The 18,521-nt window shown below is 39.2% G+C and overlaps 1 protein-coding gene across 7 annotated transcripts in view; it reads right to left on the bottom strand.

The window, feature by feature from the left end:
• LOC105830822 overlaps positions 1–18,521 on the bottom strand; it is a 232,470-nt gene that overhangs the window by 123,722 nt on the left and 90,227 nt on the right. For 6 of the 7 annotated variants that reach the window (XR_004964778.1, XR_004964777.1, XR_004964774.1 and 3 more), the window contains one exon: positions 17,774–18,463. The gene's annotated coding sequence lies outside the window, so the exon portion shown is untranslated. The remainder of the gene's footprint in view (positions 1–17,773; positions 18,464–18,521) is intronic. The other variant, XR_004964775.1, reaches the window with a different exon arrangement.

The following is an 18,521-nucleotide window of genomic DNA, read 5'->3' as shown; positions in this document are numbered from 1 at the left end:
CGACTTTCACACTTTTGATACTATCATTCGAATGCATGTGTCATATACACACAATAGCGGTGTCATATATACATACAGCCTATCTTTTAGCTTTTGGTTTTTTTTTCATAATAACAAACCATTTTATAATTATCGTCATTTTCTATCCCCGTGTATTTATCATCCACATATTGAAGTAACTTTATTTCTTTAAGTTTAAATAAGCTATTCTCCACAAGTAATTTATAAGATAAATCTTATATCCTTCTTTTGAATATCTTAGGATTTTTTCAAGATTTCTGGAATTTCTCTGATATTAATTAAAGATTTTATACTTGACGTTTTAGCATTTTTCGCTGAGTACACGAAGTCATTATTCTTTGCTTCGTAACGCACTGTAAGATGCAGCACCACAAAAGTTTCGTTGTCAAAAAACGTTGGTTTCAAAAAATATCACTTTTGTTTTTTAAACGAACGTAAGGACCATTGCGCACATCATCGATGTAAAGCTGGACTGCTAGGTGTAATTATGTACGCTAGTTATATTTTCTATGTTTACAAATCGCTTTCCAATTTGTGCGTTCACAATTCACATTGCGCAAACTAGATTTGCGTGCTGTGAAATAATCTTGCCTCTCAGGACGTTCGTTTCGATCGGCTCGCATCCGGTCTTCGTACATAATCTCACATCCCGCTCGTTATAGGAGTATTTCAGTCGCGACTAATTCCGAAAAAAATCCATAACGCGGTGCAACGCGTCTTGGACCGATCCAATAAGCGTAGGACCCGTAAATGTCGCGCCTTGGTTCGCAAGGTAAAACGTACAGGATGATTTACGAAGCGAAAGAGGGAAAGGCGAACGAACGAATGAACGAACGAATGGAGACGAGAGACTACTCCGACGTGCATGCATACATACGCGACGCGCGAACGAAACGGAACGGAGGGAACGGGGACGGCATGGGCGACGCGTAAATCTTGCCGCGATTGACACGTGTGAAATGCGTCGGTCGGCTACTCGAGGGCTCAATGCTTTGACTCTGACCCGTGTACATACGCTCAAAGACTCCGAGAGAAGGCGGCCAGCTGACTCGTGTGCTCGCACGTTAAAAAGGGGCCGCAATATGCTCCGTGCGATCCGCCCTACCAATGCCCGGTCGCATAAACTTTTCTCCAATTCTGGCCGAAATCGATTTGACCCCGGATGAACCAAGCTAAGATGAAAAAAAGTGAAGATTCGTAAAAACGAGTTATCGTTTCGCAGACGAGCAGACGGACGGACTGTGTGTGCCGTAAATGCACGCATCTTCCGGAGCAACCACAAATGACCACGCCGGTCATGTAATGGAATGCGCTACGTTCTCAATGCACCGTGCTTGAAAAGCCCGCTTTTGTAGAAACTCTTTCGAAATCGTTCGAAAAAACGACCTGCAGCCGGAAGCGAGAAACGGTGCATTTTGCAATTGCTGTGACTTCTCTGTTAGAAGTGCCATATATCTACTTGATATGTTGCAGAAACAGAAGAATTCAAGCGCGATTAAACACACGGGGCCGCGCGACGATTATTTATGACAGTTTTTTTACTCGAAGGCGAAAGGTACGAAGAATCACCGTAGAAGTATGCATTATCATAGCACCTCGTCTTTGCGCACAAATCTACAGTGTAGATGCCTCCGCAACACACGCGTACCACTACTTGCGCCGACAGTTGTACGCAAATGCGTTTATGTGGCAAGCCAGTATGCGGAAGAGGTCGAATTCATGCGCTTGTCAGCGTCGCTTTTAAAGTCGATTTGAGTTACGCCTAACTAACAACCGCGTGTGCTTACACGTATATACGTGTACGTTTAACTTACGATCCAGAGTGCCCAGCACACATAGCAAAAATAAAATATCCTGACTTTTTCCTAAATTTTCCAAGATCTAGAATTAATAATTTTTCCCCCGACTTTTTAGTATCTATTTTTAAAAGCATAATTATTCATAGTGCACATTTTAATTAATATTTGCTTAACACAATATGATTTCTTCAATATATTAACTAAATAATTAGATAATCAATTTAATTTACCTATAAATAACATAAGAAAATAACATTCGAATTAATAAAAAACGTAGAATACAATATCAGAAAATGTACAGAAGAATTGTTCCTTCTGGCTCTTTCGCGTCGCAAAATTTTAGAAAGACTCCTAGGCATGCCAGGGCGAACAGGATTGATCGCAAAAAAAAAAAGTAAGAGAGAAAGTTTGAAAGGGACGACATATGGCGCTCGAGAAAGCGGAAGGACGTGCGTCCAACATTCGCAGAATTCTCGTGTCCAGTGCGATTTCGCAGCTTCTGCATTTCTACTACGTATACACGGATATCTATCCGTATAGAAAGTACACAAGCGTGAACGCCGCAAATGAGCCCCTATTCAAAATTAACCGATGACCGAGACGCACGCGTTGGAATATATTGATGGATACGTTTCTTGCTACGCGGGCACGTATTGCGGCTACTGATGGAGATTCTACCACCAAATGCATAATTATTTCTTTTCTATGACAGCGCCGTCTGTTTTGCGAGTAAATTAGAACCGCTTCACATATAATAGGATGTCCCAAAATCGTACAATATTTTAATAATATATTTTTAAATCAAATTTAAAGTCAAGCATATAAAAACATGAAAACGTTGTGACAGTCAAATCATGAATAATTTAAATTAGCTGCAATCGAAATTTTAGTCCATAAAAAATACAGTATTATAAATCACCATAGCTAATGGTTCTCCTAGTATGGCACAAATAATTAAAAATATATTACACACATAATTATCTGATACATTTAGAATATTAGCTTTCCTCGTTCCCTTTATTTCAAATATCTTTACATTTGATATTATACGGTTCACGAATATGTTGATTAGCGCAACATAACCGACAGATGTAAGCAAAATGCCCTTTGAACAATCAAAGCGGTCAATGAAACATGCAAACCCACAAACACGAGACTGCTTTCCATGAAATGTCCGAGACGGAAAACATCTGCGATTCGTCAGATCAAAAAGAAGATTCTTGGTTTATTTATTGGACATACATTTATTGTTTTTAAGAATTCACCTCGATTAATGTCGATCGAATCGCTTAGTCAGTGAATCAGAGCCGCTACCAAAGCTCTGATGGCATTAGCCATGTTTGCACTTAGCGTTCAGTGAACATGCATTTAGCTAATTACATTAAACAAAATAAGATTTAAAAAAATACTAAAGGCAAAGGATTTTCAAGCTAAATGAGAATTTTTTATCTTCAAGTGTAAATTTCATGGTAAAAGCATTGGGCCAACAAATTTGTTATTATGTGTTTTAAACATATATCACAGCCGTTTTTCACTATTATTAATATATTAAAAACTAAGTGATATGTCCAAAAAAATCCTTTTTCAATATATTAGACTAGTATAGAATTAATTGAGTATTTTGAGACGCTTAGAATTTAACTTCAAGACAATCTTTATAAATGCGATAATGAAAATCGAGAGAATTATTAATGAGAATTACCACCGTAGTAATTCCGCGTGGCTTCGTGAACGTTACGTAAACGGAACGTTACGTATTCGGAGCCTGAGGCGAGTTTAAAAAGGATTGAAAGTCCCCCTCCCGAGCACACCTATCACGCGGCCGTCTCGTCAAATGAAATCCGACACCTTTGACAGATTTGTCTCTGCGCGTTCACGTATTCGGTCGCGATATGTGTTTCTCACGTGTAATGGACGTACTCTCACTATCTTACGGAACCACGCAGTACGCTATCGACCGACTGAACCAATGTTAGCCTTGTTAGCCAGGACATTCTTTACCATTCTCGGTGCGCGCGTACCATCCGCATCATAATCTAACATCGATCACTTCTCGTGTTCGACTTCGCCTTCGCTCCTTCGTGTTTCGCCTATCCGCGCGCGCGGTATGTACCGAGATCTTGTTGCGTGGAACCGAAACCACACGTCTGTCTCTTCGTCTCTCTCTCTCTCTCTCTCTCTCTCTCTGCGCGCGGCTCCCACGAACTCGCGCGTGTATTTCTGTGCACACAGAGACGTATCCGACGGACGAACGACGGATAGGAAGGTAACGTCTATAACGGAATCGCACAGGGGATAAGGACATACACGAGCGCACGGCATATACCGGGAACTAATGCGTTTACGATGTCTGCCTGACAGTACATCAAAGTCCAGCCCGGTTCCAAGCGACTCTCTCTCTCTCTCTCTCTCTCTTACTCCCTGTACTTCCCTCCCTCTATCACGTTTCATCTTTCTTCGCTTGTGATCCGCCTTTCTCTCTCTCCTAATTCACTGTCCAGCTCCGATTTGCTCTCCCACGCATTATTATCGACGCACCATGTTCTCTCACGATTCTCCCCTTGATTATCGATCGAAGATCGCTTTTGGAAATTATCATCCAGAAGCGCGATATCGGATTGCGCGTATTAATCTGATGACCTATTTCGGAAGACAAGACAGGGTGTCCAGCATACTTAGCAAAAAAAGTCAGTTTCCTGACTTTTCCCTAAATTTTCCAGGATTATTAGGTAATCGATTTAATTTACCTATAAATAACATAAGAAATACAACATTCGAATTAATAAAAACCGTAGAATACAATATCAGAAAGAGAAAGGACAGCTATTTAATTTGACACTACACTGTTGATACATTTGTAACAATAATACTATGTTGTTACAAATTTTTCATTGCTTTATTTTTTACAAAATTTAAAGATATACCTAAACACTTGTGTGAACTTGGCACCCGACTTTTAAAAAAATAATTTGTTGGGAGAAAATGTACAGAAGAATTACAAAGTTCTGTCAGAAATGACACAACTCCAATTATTAATGAATTAACAAAAAATCACAATGGTTGCAACAATGACTTATTTTTAAAGAAATGTCTAAGAATCACCACCAAATTCTTAAAAAAAGAAAAAGATGTAATATTTACTAGGACAGGCAAAAAAATACTACAGTAGTATTAAACAAAACATAATTAAATAGAAGAAATGCTTTCCGATAACAACATCTATGTTACAACAAACGATTTACGTACACTGCTAACCAGGTGGAAACAAAAAGAATACATAGAAAATAGCACCTACAAATTACTAATAACTAAGAGATTTTGCTACTGTGGACCAAAAATGGAATAGTTAAAAATAAATATTGATTCATTTTTAACATCGAATTATGACAGTATAATTATTAAGAATTATATATTTGCTTTTTAAATATAATCAAATAATATTTAAAAAATATATGAATTCTACGCAATCAAAGGGACATAATATCTTTGACGTAAGAATGTTGCCACCATTGTTCCGCTAAGATGTCTCGTAACAACTTCGGTTGTTTGGCGAAGATCGAGCCTAGCCTACTCGCCCATAAATAGGCATCGTATGTCGGAGGTCGTTGATCCATTCCTGGCAGATCGTTCTCTCCGGCGAGAGGAAGGCCTTTAGCCGTTGAGCATCTGCACGGTGCATTCAGCGACGTGTATATACCGCTATGCGAACGGATATACACATAGCGAGGACGTTCTTGCTAAACTACGGTAAAAACGCCACGAGCCAAGAAATCCCTTTCTTGCTCCGGACACACCGTTAAATAGAAATCTACATGGACACACCGTCGGCGTCCGTACGTACGGACGATTACGGGCGACAACGCGGCAGGTGAAGACTAAAAGAAAATCAAGGAAAGACCTGGCAAGGGAAGTGGCGGCTGATCGCAGCGGAGGAAATGGTGGGCGTGAGGTAATATCGTAGGAAATTACGGGGCCGAAGAGACTAATACATCGAACGCGCGCGAAAGAACGAACCGCGTGACTGATATCCCGCGACAATGACGTTAACGGCCGTTTGCCGACGCGGAAAGCCCAAGAGTTGATTTTTGAGTGTTGTTGTTTCTAGATTGGAGTACGAGACGTCAAAGAAACGTCGTGTGCATCGTCGTCATTCATCGCTTTCATTAGACGCTTCATGTTTGCGTTGCGCTCTTACCGTTACTCCTTTAGCCGTGCCAATTACTATCACAATAAACATACATGCGTCACAAATTGACATTTAACAAATAATAAGAGCGAAAAGATGAGCGATAGGAAGTAACTTAATAATGATTCTGAATTTGGATACCCTTGGTGGATTTTGCGGTATATAATTTTTGTACTTCTTACACGGCGTTGCTTTGAATTAAAATTTAATATTGCGAGCCTCTTTAGTTTTTCCCGTCGCATGCGTGTCTTAATTATCACTCTCCCGATGCTTCACAAGCAGCGTGTAGATGCTGCGTTTACGCAGCAAGAGAATGTCGAGAAGAAAAAGGAAGGGGAGAAAGTGACAAAAAATTACATGATGATCCCTTATGGTTGGGATACGCCGTTAATTAGACAATCGTAAGGCCGGTCAGACACGGAAGGAGAAAACGAAGAAGCGGGTGGGCAAGAGGACGAGGCAAAAATGATAAAGAACGTAAGAATGGCGCGCAAGAAGAAAAGAGCGGTCGTTCGGGAGGTGAGCTTCGCACGGGGGTCGGCCGAAAGACTCCGGTCTCGGCCGCGACCGATGGACGCGCGGGTCCGTTTCGGGCAGTTACCATAAACCATAAATAACTGGACGGGGGCATAAAAGTACGCATCTACCCTCTCATTAATTTGATTAAAAAGGCTGTAAATTAGCAATTTCACTAATTGCGGCGTCACGGTTTCTTTCGTTCGCCGCGTTTCGAACGCATGAAGCAGTGGAGAGAAGGAAAGGGAGAAAGAGGAAGAGAATATGAGAGAAAGGTGAGGGACGATGGACGGTGAACGAGAGAGAACGGCGGCGAAGAATTAAGCGAAAAGGAACTGAAATCGAGGATGGGAAAGATGAGGCAAAAGATACGAGGCGCGAAAAATTATCATAACGTTAATAAATTGTATGAATCAACTAACGAAATTTGGACTTCTTAAATGGTATTAACTAATTTCAATGCATTCTCGTTAACAACACGCCATTAATTTTTTTCTGTTAACGCAATATGTTATACGTTAAGAGAAACGCATCATTGACATAAGTGTTAAATGAAACCATGACCTGGCGTGGCTTACTTAGAAGTTCTACCATAGAAGATAATAGCGCGTGTAAATCTCTCGTTGTACACTTACGCTGTAATAACGTAATAATATTTACAAGCATCAGCTTTTAACGCCGTGTACCGCAACGATCAGAATAGCATAAATGAGATTCACACCTTGTTTCACGAGGAAGGGTTCAATGTTATCTAACTTTCACATCGATAAAATTCCTTTCCGCAGCGCGGGAATAAAAAGTTAAGATTAAAGAAAAGAAGACAGGTACATCAAGATATGTATCTTGATATTATTAACTAGCTCTTTAATGGTAGTATAAATGCAAATTCTTAGAAATACACGTGATATATGTGCGATTTTTACTTTTAAATTCGAAATTTACTGTGACATTCTCAATTTACTTTAAAACAGCTTTTCGTAATTAATTCGTAATTAAATAATTTTTCTCCGAAGAACTTTCCAGTTGTCAGCTGCAGTAATAACGATGCGTTTTCATAAAATCCCGCCTATGTGTGTTTGCACATCGCGGGCATTCCACGCGAGTAAGAACCGTGCTCCGGTCGGTGACAACACAATTCGCTTCGTACATGCCGCTCTAGAATTTCCCAGAGGCTGGCGCGCGCCGAAAAGCTCGCTGTAAAATTAAGTCTGGCGCGTTGGCGAAATACCGAGCGAAATACCACTAGCCACGCCGGATGGAAGCAGCGGGAGGGCAAAGGTTTGGGTCCGAGAGCAGGTGATCACGCCCACACCTGCGCGCCGACGACGCTTCGCACGCACGCAATCGTACGGAATAAAAGAGCGTATGCGAGTGCGTGAACGTGGAACCCGCACATCCGACTTGCGTCACTGCAAGAATAGTTATGTGTGTGCATGCAATCGTCTCTTTTTTCTAAGGAGCTAAAGCAAATGTGTGTCATATTCAAACAAAAAAAGACATATATTTATTTTAACTCAGTTATTTGTTGTTAATTACGATTTTTTAAAAAGGTAAAAAAGAGAGGGAAAAAGGGAAAAAAGCATAGATACATATAACAATTTAACCATTACTTTATCTTAATGTTCATTTTTTTTAATTATTTTACGACTAAAAACTAACGGTATCTTACGGTTAATTTATAATTGTATAACTGAATAAAGTTAATGGAATACCGTGGTTTATCTTCTATTTTCACGGTTAATCATGACATAAACGGTCATTGTGCAGCACCAGTTCTCTAATTTAACGCTGCATTTTCCTCCGAGGCATTCTATTAAAATCTTTATACAATCTTTATCTCTGTTAATCTTTTCCGACTCGACCATTTGTCCCGGTATTTTTATCTACACACAATTCGCACATATTAAAAAATCCTGCATATATGAACATGCATGATAAATCGAATAACCTCGAGAAAATTTAACACACGTAGGAGTTCGGTATTACGGGCGCAGTAGCGAACGAAACGACGTAAGGAGATAAAAGTTAAAAGACCGTGCGGATACACTCGCGAGGGAGCAAACCGGTTTCAGGACGATAACAACAATTTCATGGCCATCGGTGAAAATTATGCGAAAGAAAAATGCCGTATGGTTGTAAAAGATGTAAAGATCTCAAAGAGAAACTTGAAGTTGAGACTCGCTCATAATATCGACTTTGAAATTGTCTTAGTTTCTACAAACTCTTCTAGGTTTTCCTATTTTGTTTTTTTGAAGACTTTTCTTGTTGCATATAATAATAACAGAAAATTGCATTGAGACCCGAGAAATAATTAATTAAGATTGTCATCAAACGTGAAAATCCAAAGTAGATTTTGGCTCTTTCTTTCTCTACTGTATACCCCACCCCTGTTTACCTTTAAAAATCAAGTTACACAATTCGTGTCTCTAAATAGTTGCTAATACCATTTTCTTAATTAATATCCAATTTATAACTTCAAGATAAGAAGCGATTTATGTAAACAGTTTGGTTAACTTTCTAAAAAGATGTCATCGATATAATATAATTAAAAAGCAAACACAAACAAACTAAAGTAATAATTAAAACATTATTAAATCAATTAAAAATTTGTCTTGTGTCTGAAACTAATTTTAAAAAACTAAGGGAAATAAGTAAATCAAAATAACACAAATTGCCATAAATAAAACAACATTTTAAAATAGTTTATTCGAAGATGTCTTTATTTTCGAGATACAGGGTGTCCAGCATACTTAGCAAAAAAAATTTCTTGACCTTTCTCTGAATTTTCCAGAATCTAGAGTTAACTCTTCCCTGACATTTTAGTATCTATTTGTAAAAGCATAATTATTCATAATTATCATATTAATATAACACATTAATTAAAATTTGCTTAACTCAAAATGATTTCTTCAATATATTAACTAATAAACATATTTAATACCTCTGCACTTAGAATTCTATTTAAAAAAATATGCTCCTTATATAAGCTTAACTGTTTAAAAAGAAGACTAGCAAACGACATGCTTATAGAACTAAATAATGCATACATTTAAAATAAAATAATTCATTCATTTACTTTTCGTCTATATCGAACACATTGAAGTAAAATATGATAATGAATTATGAATTTTTTACTGAACATATCCATAAATAAATTGATTTTAGCAAAAAGCAAAAGATTAGCGCACCGAAAATTGATAGAAAATTTATGTAAAACGATGATAAAAAATTCCAGAAATATTGTAAAAATTCTAAAAATTCTAAAAAATTTTAAAAATCCATGACTTTTCCCTGATATTCCCAAATTTATAAAATCCATTGACAATTCCCGGTTTTCCAGATCTCCATGACCGCTGGACACCCTGAGATACAAATCAATTTTTATAATATTTTGTTATAAATTTATTATGTATTTATTTAATTTATACTATTTATTACAATATTTCTCCTTCAATTTTAAAAATTAATTGTAGCATAAGACAAAATTATAGAAAAAATATAATACAATATATATGCATTATATTTTTAACATTACATTAATTTTTTATGCAATAACTCATATATATATGTATATAAGGACATTTTAATCACGTAAAGTTGCGCGTCACTAAATTCAGACATGCAACAAACTCGCGTTTGAAAGAACTCGCAGATGTCTCGGATATTGAAATAACATAACGCGATATCCACGGGACGTCGATAGTGGGAAGCTCCAAAAAGCCGTTGCACAATGACCAGCCGATATACGGCGGAATTATCGTGACGTATCGGTCGTATTCCGTTCGAAGAAGAGAAGAACGAAGGAGAGAAGTAGAAGAAGAAGAAGAAGAAGAAGAAGACGGTCTTTACCTCTTCGGCCGAAGAGAAGGACGCCCCTCCGATTCGATCAGATACAAGAAGGGCCGCAGGACCCCTTCTGCGCGAATGCGCAAGGTAATGTCGAGGAAGATCATGGGACGACGAAGAAAAGGAGAATACATCGGGATCGTGCGGCCGACGGAGAGAGGACTAGTCAGGTCCCGGACTGACGATAGGAATGTTTTCTGGCTCCGATACCGAGGGGGGCAAGAGGAGGAGGAAAAAAGGAGAAACCCCGCGCGGGCGCGTATTTATAGGGTTACTTTGTCAGAGTTATTCCAGTACCGGCCGAAAGCCGAATTGGTACTGTCGTCATCTTTTCCGTCCGCGATCTTTTATCAAAAGCTCTCGCGCGACTGCGACCGCGCTCGTATTTTTCCTCGCATCCACTCAGGAAATTTTTTTTTTTTTTTAACGTCGTCACATTACTCCGGGAAATATGACGCTATTTAGGAAGCTCGGTAAAAGCAGCTTATTTTATACACGTAAGTTCGTGCTCACTTGACTGACGGATCATTCAAGAGAGAAAGAAAAAAGGAGAAAGAGAGAGTGTGTGTGTCACGACGCCATCCTCTTGTCAGTTCGCGACGAATCAGCGCGCGCAACGCGATAATGGGTGCAATTGGTGTCTCCGGGACACGGCCTGTTTGCGGTAAGATGCTGGGCGGAATTTCGGAGCGACATGATGTCGTCCATTATTTGTTCTTATTTACGCGCGCCGGCCATGCTCGACAAATAAAAGAGAACAGATGCCCCGGACACGGTGGCGGTTAATATTTTTAATCGGCGTGGTAGAAAATTGGAAGATTATAGGATGACACGGGCTGGATCGGTGTGCACGCGCGTCTCGCACGCGTAAAAACAACCTCATACGAAATTTATTAATCGAGATAGCGGGTAGCTCGTGACCGTTTCTGAGATATTCAAATACTACGGAGAAACTCGCCTCGAAATTTTTCAATCGTGATCATGCGGGCTCAAAAAATGCGGGAATTACTACTACGTCCTTCATTTCACACACATGGGGTTTCCCCCTGGCCGAAAATTCTCTACAACTCACACAGATCTGATCTGATATCCACGAAAATCACACGCTTATACACCGATTTGTTCCTAAAGGAATTCTCAGCCCGTCCCATCTCGGCCGCGCCATTCGCGGAGAGAGATCGTTCCAATTATTTTTTATGTCACGCGACATATTTCTCAATTTAATCTGGCGCGAGAGACTCGGGGATTGCGGCGTCGACGAGAAGAACCAGATAGAGAGCACTCGCTCGTTGTGCATCCGCGCCACGTGATATTTCACGCCGAAAACGAACTCCGCGAGAGTGATGTAATCGCTTAATTAACGAGCTGCGCTACTTAACGCACTCCGACGTGTCCTCCGTTTCTTTCTCTCTCCCTTTCTCTTCACTTGTGTCCTCTCTCTCTCTCTCTCTCTCTCTCTCTCTCTCTCTCCTTCTCGCGGCGAGGGAAAGAGAAACGATATACACGTGTAAAAGTCGCGGCCAAGCTTGCGTGTACGAACGAGCACGCTTGTATACATATGAATCGCGCGAGGCGCATCAGCGGACGCATACCACAGGTGCCGAAATTTCGTTCATTTATCCTCGGCTCCCGGCCAGTTTGTTGACCGTTTACCCGCAACACCTTATACATCACGGTCGCGTACGGCCGTGTGCATACCGCGCGTGTGTTATACGTGTGTTATGCGCGCGCGTATCGCGATTCGGCCGGGCGCCCGATGGCGACGGTATGCCGTCCTGTTTGCGCTGATGAATTTTTTTGGAGGAAACTCCGGAGCGCGAACCGGTGGAATGCAAACGTCGCTCGTCCCTTTCCCTGGGAGCAGCAGCAGCAGCAGCAGCAACGCCTATGAGCGCCGACGCGGCTCATTAAACGCGCTCGCTGAGCGAGCGACAATTACGCGAGCGATACGCGGCGTATGAATGTCTCTCGCGCTCGCACGAGCGAGGTGTGCGCGCATGCGAGTGCTGACGTAATGATTTCTTAGCTTGAATACGAGGGTAGATGACGGTTAATGCTTCCAAGTCGGCTACGAACCGAATAAAATGTGGCGTTCATCCCGTCGAAATTCCCGTCGTTTTTACTTGCGTGACACTTTTCGTGTCTGACATTCTAATTATAACTTTTCAAATTAATTCATTTGGAAAGATATGCGATTTTCTTTCGTTCAATATCACAATCAATGAATCGTATTTTAACGGACAAATTCTCTATTCCGATTTATTAGAAAAGCTTTCGTTAATTGGAAAATGGTAATAATAATAAACAAAAGAATCGGTATTGCCTCTATTACAGATCGATGCATTTATAATGTTTTACGTGCATCACCAATTGAAATTTTATCGGCATTAAATTAGGCGGAAATTATTCGGCTACGAGAAAAAGCGCAAATTGTTCTCGCCATCACTCGTTCGTGATTACAGATAAAAAGATTATGTTCACCCGATGGAACTCCACCTCAGCCGGACTAAGCCATCGCGCGCCGGTGACTTTAATAAGGAAATAAGCAGAAAGACGAAAGTTCGAAGGTACGAGAGAGGAGAGAAGAGGCCCGTTAATGATTTACCGCGGCTTTATAACCGCGAATTCACCGCGCCACCGCCGCCACAGATGCAGGAGAGAAACTCGTCGGAAGGAAAAGAAAAGGGGAAAGAGAAAGAAAGAGGAAGAAAGAGAGGACCGTGCGCCACGCCCCCGACTTCTCATCTTTTACGCGTCTCATCTTATGACGTTGGTACGTGAGGGCCCTTTTGAGCTGGGCCCCAAACGCCCCGTACGACGCCGCGACGAGGAGCGTTTTCGGGAACCCTTTTCTACCTTTTTGTTCCCTGGAATGTGTTAACCCTGAAGCGGGGCTCGCGTTCGGCGCACGATATATCCTGCTGGAGATTTAACTTTCGGATTACTTCGAGAATCTTTTCGGAGCACCGAGAATATGGAGAGCTTCAACCGCAGTCTTTACGCTTAATACGCTCTTACTGTTTTTAATAGTAATTAAAAACATTTAACTGTATGAACCACTTTTAATAACTTGGATTAAATTTACTACACAATTTGTTTGTTGAGTATTTGATTAAATTTAAAATACAGCAGTCACATAGATAATTTTGTTAAAAATAATCACATAATTTAACAAGTTTACTCTTTGGTACCAAAAGATTGGTATCTGGATAGATGATAAATGATCCAAGGTGTTTGAAAATAAGTGATTCCCGTTATGACGAGTGAAAAGTATCAGATATATCCGGACAAGCGGATCTATTTTAAGGATCATTATTTCCAGATCGGTTTACCACTATTCATTAACGTCAAGCTTTCCACGAGCAACCCGAGCCGACGCGTACAAACCGCTTGAGCCACCAGCTGCGTGTTTACACGCGTAAAGGTGCTCTCGGATAATTATTTTTCCTAGCCGCCTCAACGCACCGTGTTAATTACCTTACAGTACCCATGGTCTGGACAAAGTTCGACATTATTACGTCGTAAATATATGCAAACACGTCAATAATAATTAATTAAGAAAAAGGGACGCTATTTTTACTTGACTGCAGTAATTATATTTAAGAAAGTCAAAAATAGAATGCGACAGCAATGTTAGTCTTACAGAAAAAATTAATTTTTTAAATAAAAAATTCAAATAACAGATGATTAAATTAATTATAGATTAACACATTAAATTAATAACATTGATAAAATTTAATTAAAAATATCTTTTTCGATGTATCAAATATCTCATTTATCTTACATACAAAGATATTTTAAAATTATGTCCGCTTGATGTAAGAAATTTCTCAAGAAATACTAATTATTTTTCGAATAAAAATCCTATCTGTAAATTGAAAAAATCACTTTTTTAATCTAAGAGAGGAATAGCTATGACATAATTCGAGCCATTCTTTTCTGGACACATGGATTCGAAGGCAAGTAGAATGATATACCGGTCACGAAGAATCATTTCCCAGCAATCCTACGACTATCGATTCTCACTCGTATCGAAGACCGGGCGTGGCTATCGTGGAAAGAAAGATATCCCCGACCACCACTAAAACGGAGGTGTTGCTGCGGCTGCGGCTGCAGCGGCGGCGGCCACAGGGACTCTTTCACGGCTGCCATAATGGATGAGCGTTCTTAATGATTTTTTCGCCGGCGGAGGCATTCGTCATTGAGTAATGATACGCGCACGAGATAAGAGCCGCCGTATGTGCCAGCGCAAGACGAACGGAGAAAGCGAAGGAGGAAACGAATACGCGAATAAACCCCACGGCGCTTTGGGCGTCATCGCCCTGTAAGAGAAACAGTCATCGTACGTAGAATGCGCTTGAAAAGTTGCGAATCGGTAGCGAGGTTGGATCGTGATGAATTTTGAGACCTGTGCGTTACTGAAATTATTTGTGAACTTTATTACGGACATATTTGTTAAATGTCACGGAATTCTAATTTAATTGCAAAATTTTGAATAATCTTAATTTTGAAAGTACTGAAAATTAGAAAATGTAATCTGTTAGATACCAATCAGGTTTTTAAGCAACTTCCTCATTTTTTGGTTATATAATTTTGCTAGGTAAATTCTTTCAAATACCTCAAACTATCAACTAATTCAGAGACTATGTACGTCCTACAAATCACTTTATATTTAAAGACTTTATACTAAAAGAAGCAAGTCCCTGTCTTTTGTCATATTTCATTAAGCCTCTCGAAGTAAGCGCGTTGCAGAGCGGACAAAACAAACGAGGAAAACAGGCGAAGGAGAGAAAAGAGAGTCCAGGGTGCAAGTCGAGCCGTGCGATGCTCTGGGGCGTTGTCGCTTTGTCAGGGAAAAGAGCATTTGTCGCACGGCGCCGCTTCGGTTTTCACGTTGACAGTTTACTTCAGAGAATAGTGGTATATAGGCTTTGTCACGTCCTCGAGTGCATTCCGCGTGCGTACGCTGCACATAGCTTCGCGTCAATTAATAATCGTAAAAGTATGCGGCGACAAGCAATTTTGCCGTCCCTCCGGTGTGACGCGATACCGGCGTTTCGTTTTCGCTGATAGGAAAATCTTATCTGCGCTCTTCCCTAGCTTCTAATCGCTTTACATCGACTCGTTGGATCTACGGAAGTTTGCCAAAGTGGTCCCTGTGTTTCGGTACGTAAAACGTAGAGAATAATTTCCGACGATAAGCCCATTCAACGCGGCGGCTAGCCGGACGAGACTCACAGACAGCAAATATTTGCGTTGTATATGCATCTTGTTGAATTGGACAAGTAAGAGTGTATCTATTGCTAAGTATATTTGAATATCTCGAAACTTGGATACCGTACTAATACCGTAGAGATAGAGTAAGAAGAGATTTTTTCCTCTGATGATATAAAATAACACTTATTCTGATATTTAATACAAACACAAGTTGTCTCATCTGTTATAATAAAAATTACATTATCTTTTATCGGGCATATATTATAATTCTTTTATATCATTTTACGCATATATTGTTTCAATGCGGTTATACTGATAAAATTTAATAATACAATAAGATAAACGATTTTCATGTATCGTCGGTTGCAAATAATTCCGAATTAAATAATATTTAATTAACATTTTATATTCGGTTATGAATTAATTGCGCCGGACTTTGGATCACCAAACGTAATTTGTAATTATTATTAATTATGAAACGTGACAACTTTGTGAAAATGAAATTATTTTATTCTCACAGATTTCTATCGTAAATATATCGAAATAATAATTGTTTAAATACCTAAGACATCGAGAGTGATAATTATCATGAAAAGTCTTATAGAAAGTATCGATAAATTAATTGTACTCCTGTATATATCGATTAAGCGTAGGATGGATGAATCATTAATTAATTCGATGTACCAACGCTACATTCCTCTCTTCTATCTGAGGATACACGTTCACACGTTCGTGAAAGCCTTTCGCAAGTACTTGTTATAAAAAGAAACTTGAGCGACTAATTGTTCGTCAATTTAATTACAAAAAAATATCGTCAGCAATTATTTTTAATGTTCGATAACGGTAAACTTATCAGAAATACTGACTAATAATAGACAATAAATAAGAGGACATGTAGTTAATCAATAAATGAATTATTATCTAACGCATGTTCCACGATTATGATTCGAGGAAGTGTCCTCCAAGGTAGCTTGGCAGAAGAGTTAAGGCAAAAGATACGAGAAGGGAATTACGACGTTGTTTTACGATCGCTTCGTGTGGTCGAAAGAAATTAAATCGCAGTTTGGCTCGAATAAATTGGGTTTCCTTCGCCCTTTACGATACAAAAATACTCACAGGAGACTTGGCATATTTAAATTTTAGATTTCGTATAATTGGTTTAAACATATTTAATATTTATCATTTCTAAAATAATTGACAACAAAATAAATATCAAATATTAATAAATATGAGAGATATAATTTCAAAAATATGATCTAAACTCGATTAATATTTAATGCCTTTTGAGACCTTGTTGTGCATGATTTTTCTTATTAAGATGAAAACATTGCACAATGCATCATCTTTTGAATCGCCTAAGAATCGATCGCGTGCAAAAAAATATATCAAAGTCGGTTACGATCGTGCGACTCGTCGGACTGAAGAGATCCGGCGAATTCCGTCAGTCGTCTTGCTTTAAATGAAATGTCCGTGTCAGTGGACGTCGGACCCCCTCTGGGCCCGAGCCGAAGTTCACTGAAACGTTGCCTGACTATGTGGGACACCGGGTGACATGGCGCGTCGTGTCACTCGCGTCCCTTATTATCCCTGACGAGATAGTACATTCACGATTGTATTAATCATAGACGATGCAACGTGGATCCGACAGACAAGACCTCTCGGAACCGAGACCATATCTACATGGTCCTAAAGATCCTTCCCGCCTCCCCTCTCCCTCTTTTGCGTCTGATATTCCGCCGACAGATCAATTATCTCACGGAGACATGGTATATCGCAGCTTTGAGAGTTTCATTATACTTCCGCGGAACAACGAGTAAACAATTTGTCAAATTAATTACAATCGTGCGTTTCGATTACAAAAAAAGCTGATAAAGAACAATCGGTTTACGTAGTGGTAAACTTTGCAAATAATATAAAAATAATATAAATACTTCCACAATGGAAATATTATAGCTAATATCGATAACGATAATAACAGTTAGGTCGTTTAATGTAATTTACAAAAATTGTTTCGAGTAAATGATAACAGTAGTTATATCATTTATTCGAACTAATTATATTTTCGAATTCACAGAGTCCGATAGCACTCAGTCTGTTGCAATATAAGCTTTTTTTGAGCATGAAACTCTTCGAACAAGAACAATTTATTAATAAGATAAATTGTGCATTATGGAAGCAAATCACTTACCAAGAAGTATTTTAAAAGCGGTAGCAGCATTACCTCTCGTGTCCCATATGTGTCGCAAATTGTTTGTCATGCCAGAAAACTAATAAAGCCCATGATTTGTCAATAAAGGTGGTAAATCCTCGTTAGCGCTGCAAATAAAAATATTATATATCATACAATTCTTTAATAAACATACTGAAAACAGTTAAGAAAATACCAACGTGATGGTCAAATTGATCAGAGTTAATATTTTAGAAATCTATAAAAAAAATACATACAAAATTTTGTTAAAGCTGTTTAGTAATGATTCTACATTATCGACCTTGATCAAATTATACCATCACTCCAGCATCCCCTTAAAATATCAAAAATATAGAAATATCAAAATATTAAAAAAATATTTAAAAATTTGCAAAAAATAGAAAAATTGAAAAAACAAAATTTTGAAAACTGATTCTTAATTTAATGAACTTATCACTTGAAATTCTGATTAAGATATTAGGTGACGATGACGTCACGTGCCGATTAATTCCGCGAATATAATAAATAAATTTACTCACCAGCTGATGAATCGATGTTTTGCGTTCGCACACAGGCGCTCGACACGATTAACGGCGTCGGCTCGGTTCAACATCCCCGTTGATGACTTCCATGGGGAAACTCTCTCAAACTACGAGAGGACGCGAGGAACACGACGAGATCTCACGGCACCTAAAAAAACAACGCAATTAATGGAGGCAACGCGACACACTTCGTTGCGTACGCCGGA

Source organism: Monomorium pharaonis, chromosome 10, assembly GCF_013373865.1.
Source record: "Monomorium pharaonis isolate MP-MQ-018 chromosome 10, ASM1337386v2, whole genome shotgun sequence".
Classification (NCBI taxonomy): Eukaryota; Metazoa; Arthropoda; class Insecta; order Hymenoptera; family Formicidae; genus Monomorium; species Monomorium pharaonis.
This window is presented reverse-complemented; position numbering and strand designations above follow the sequence as displayed.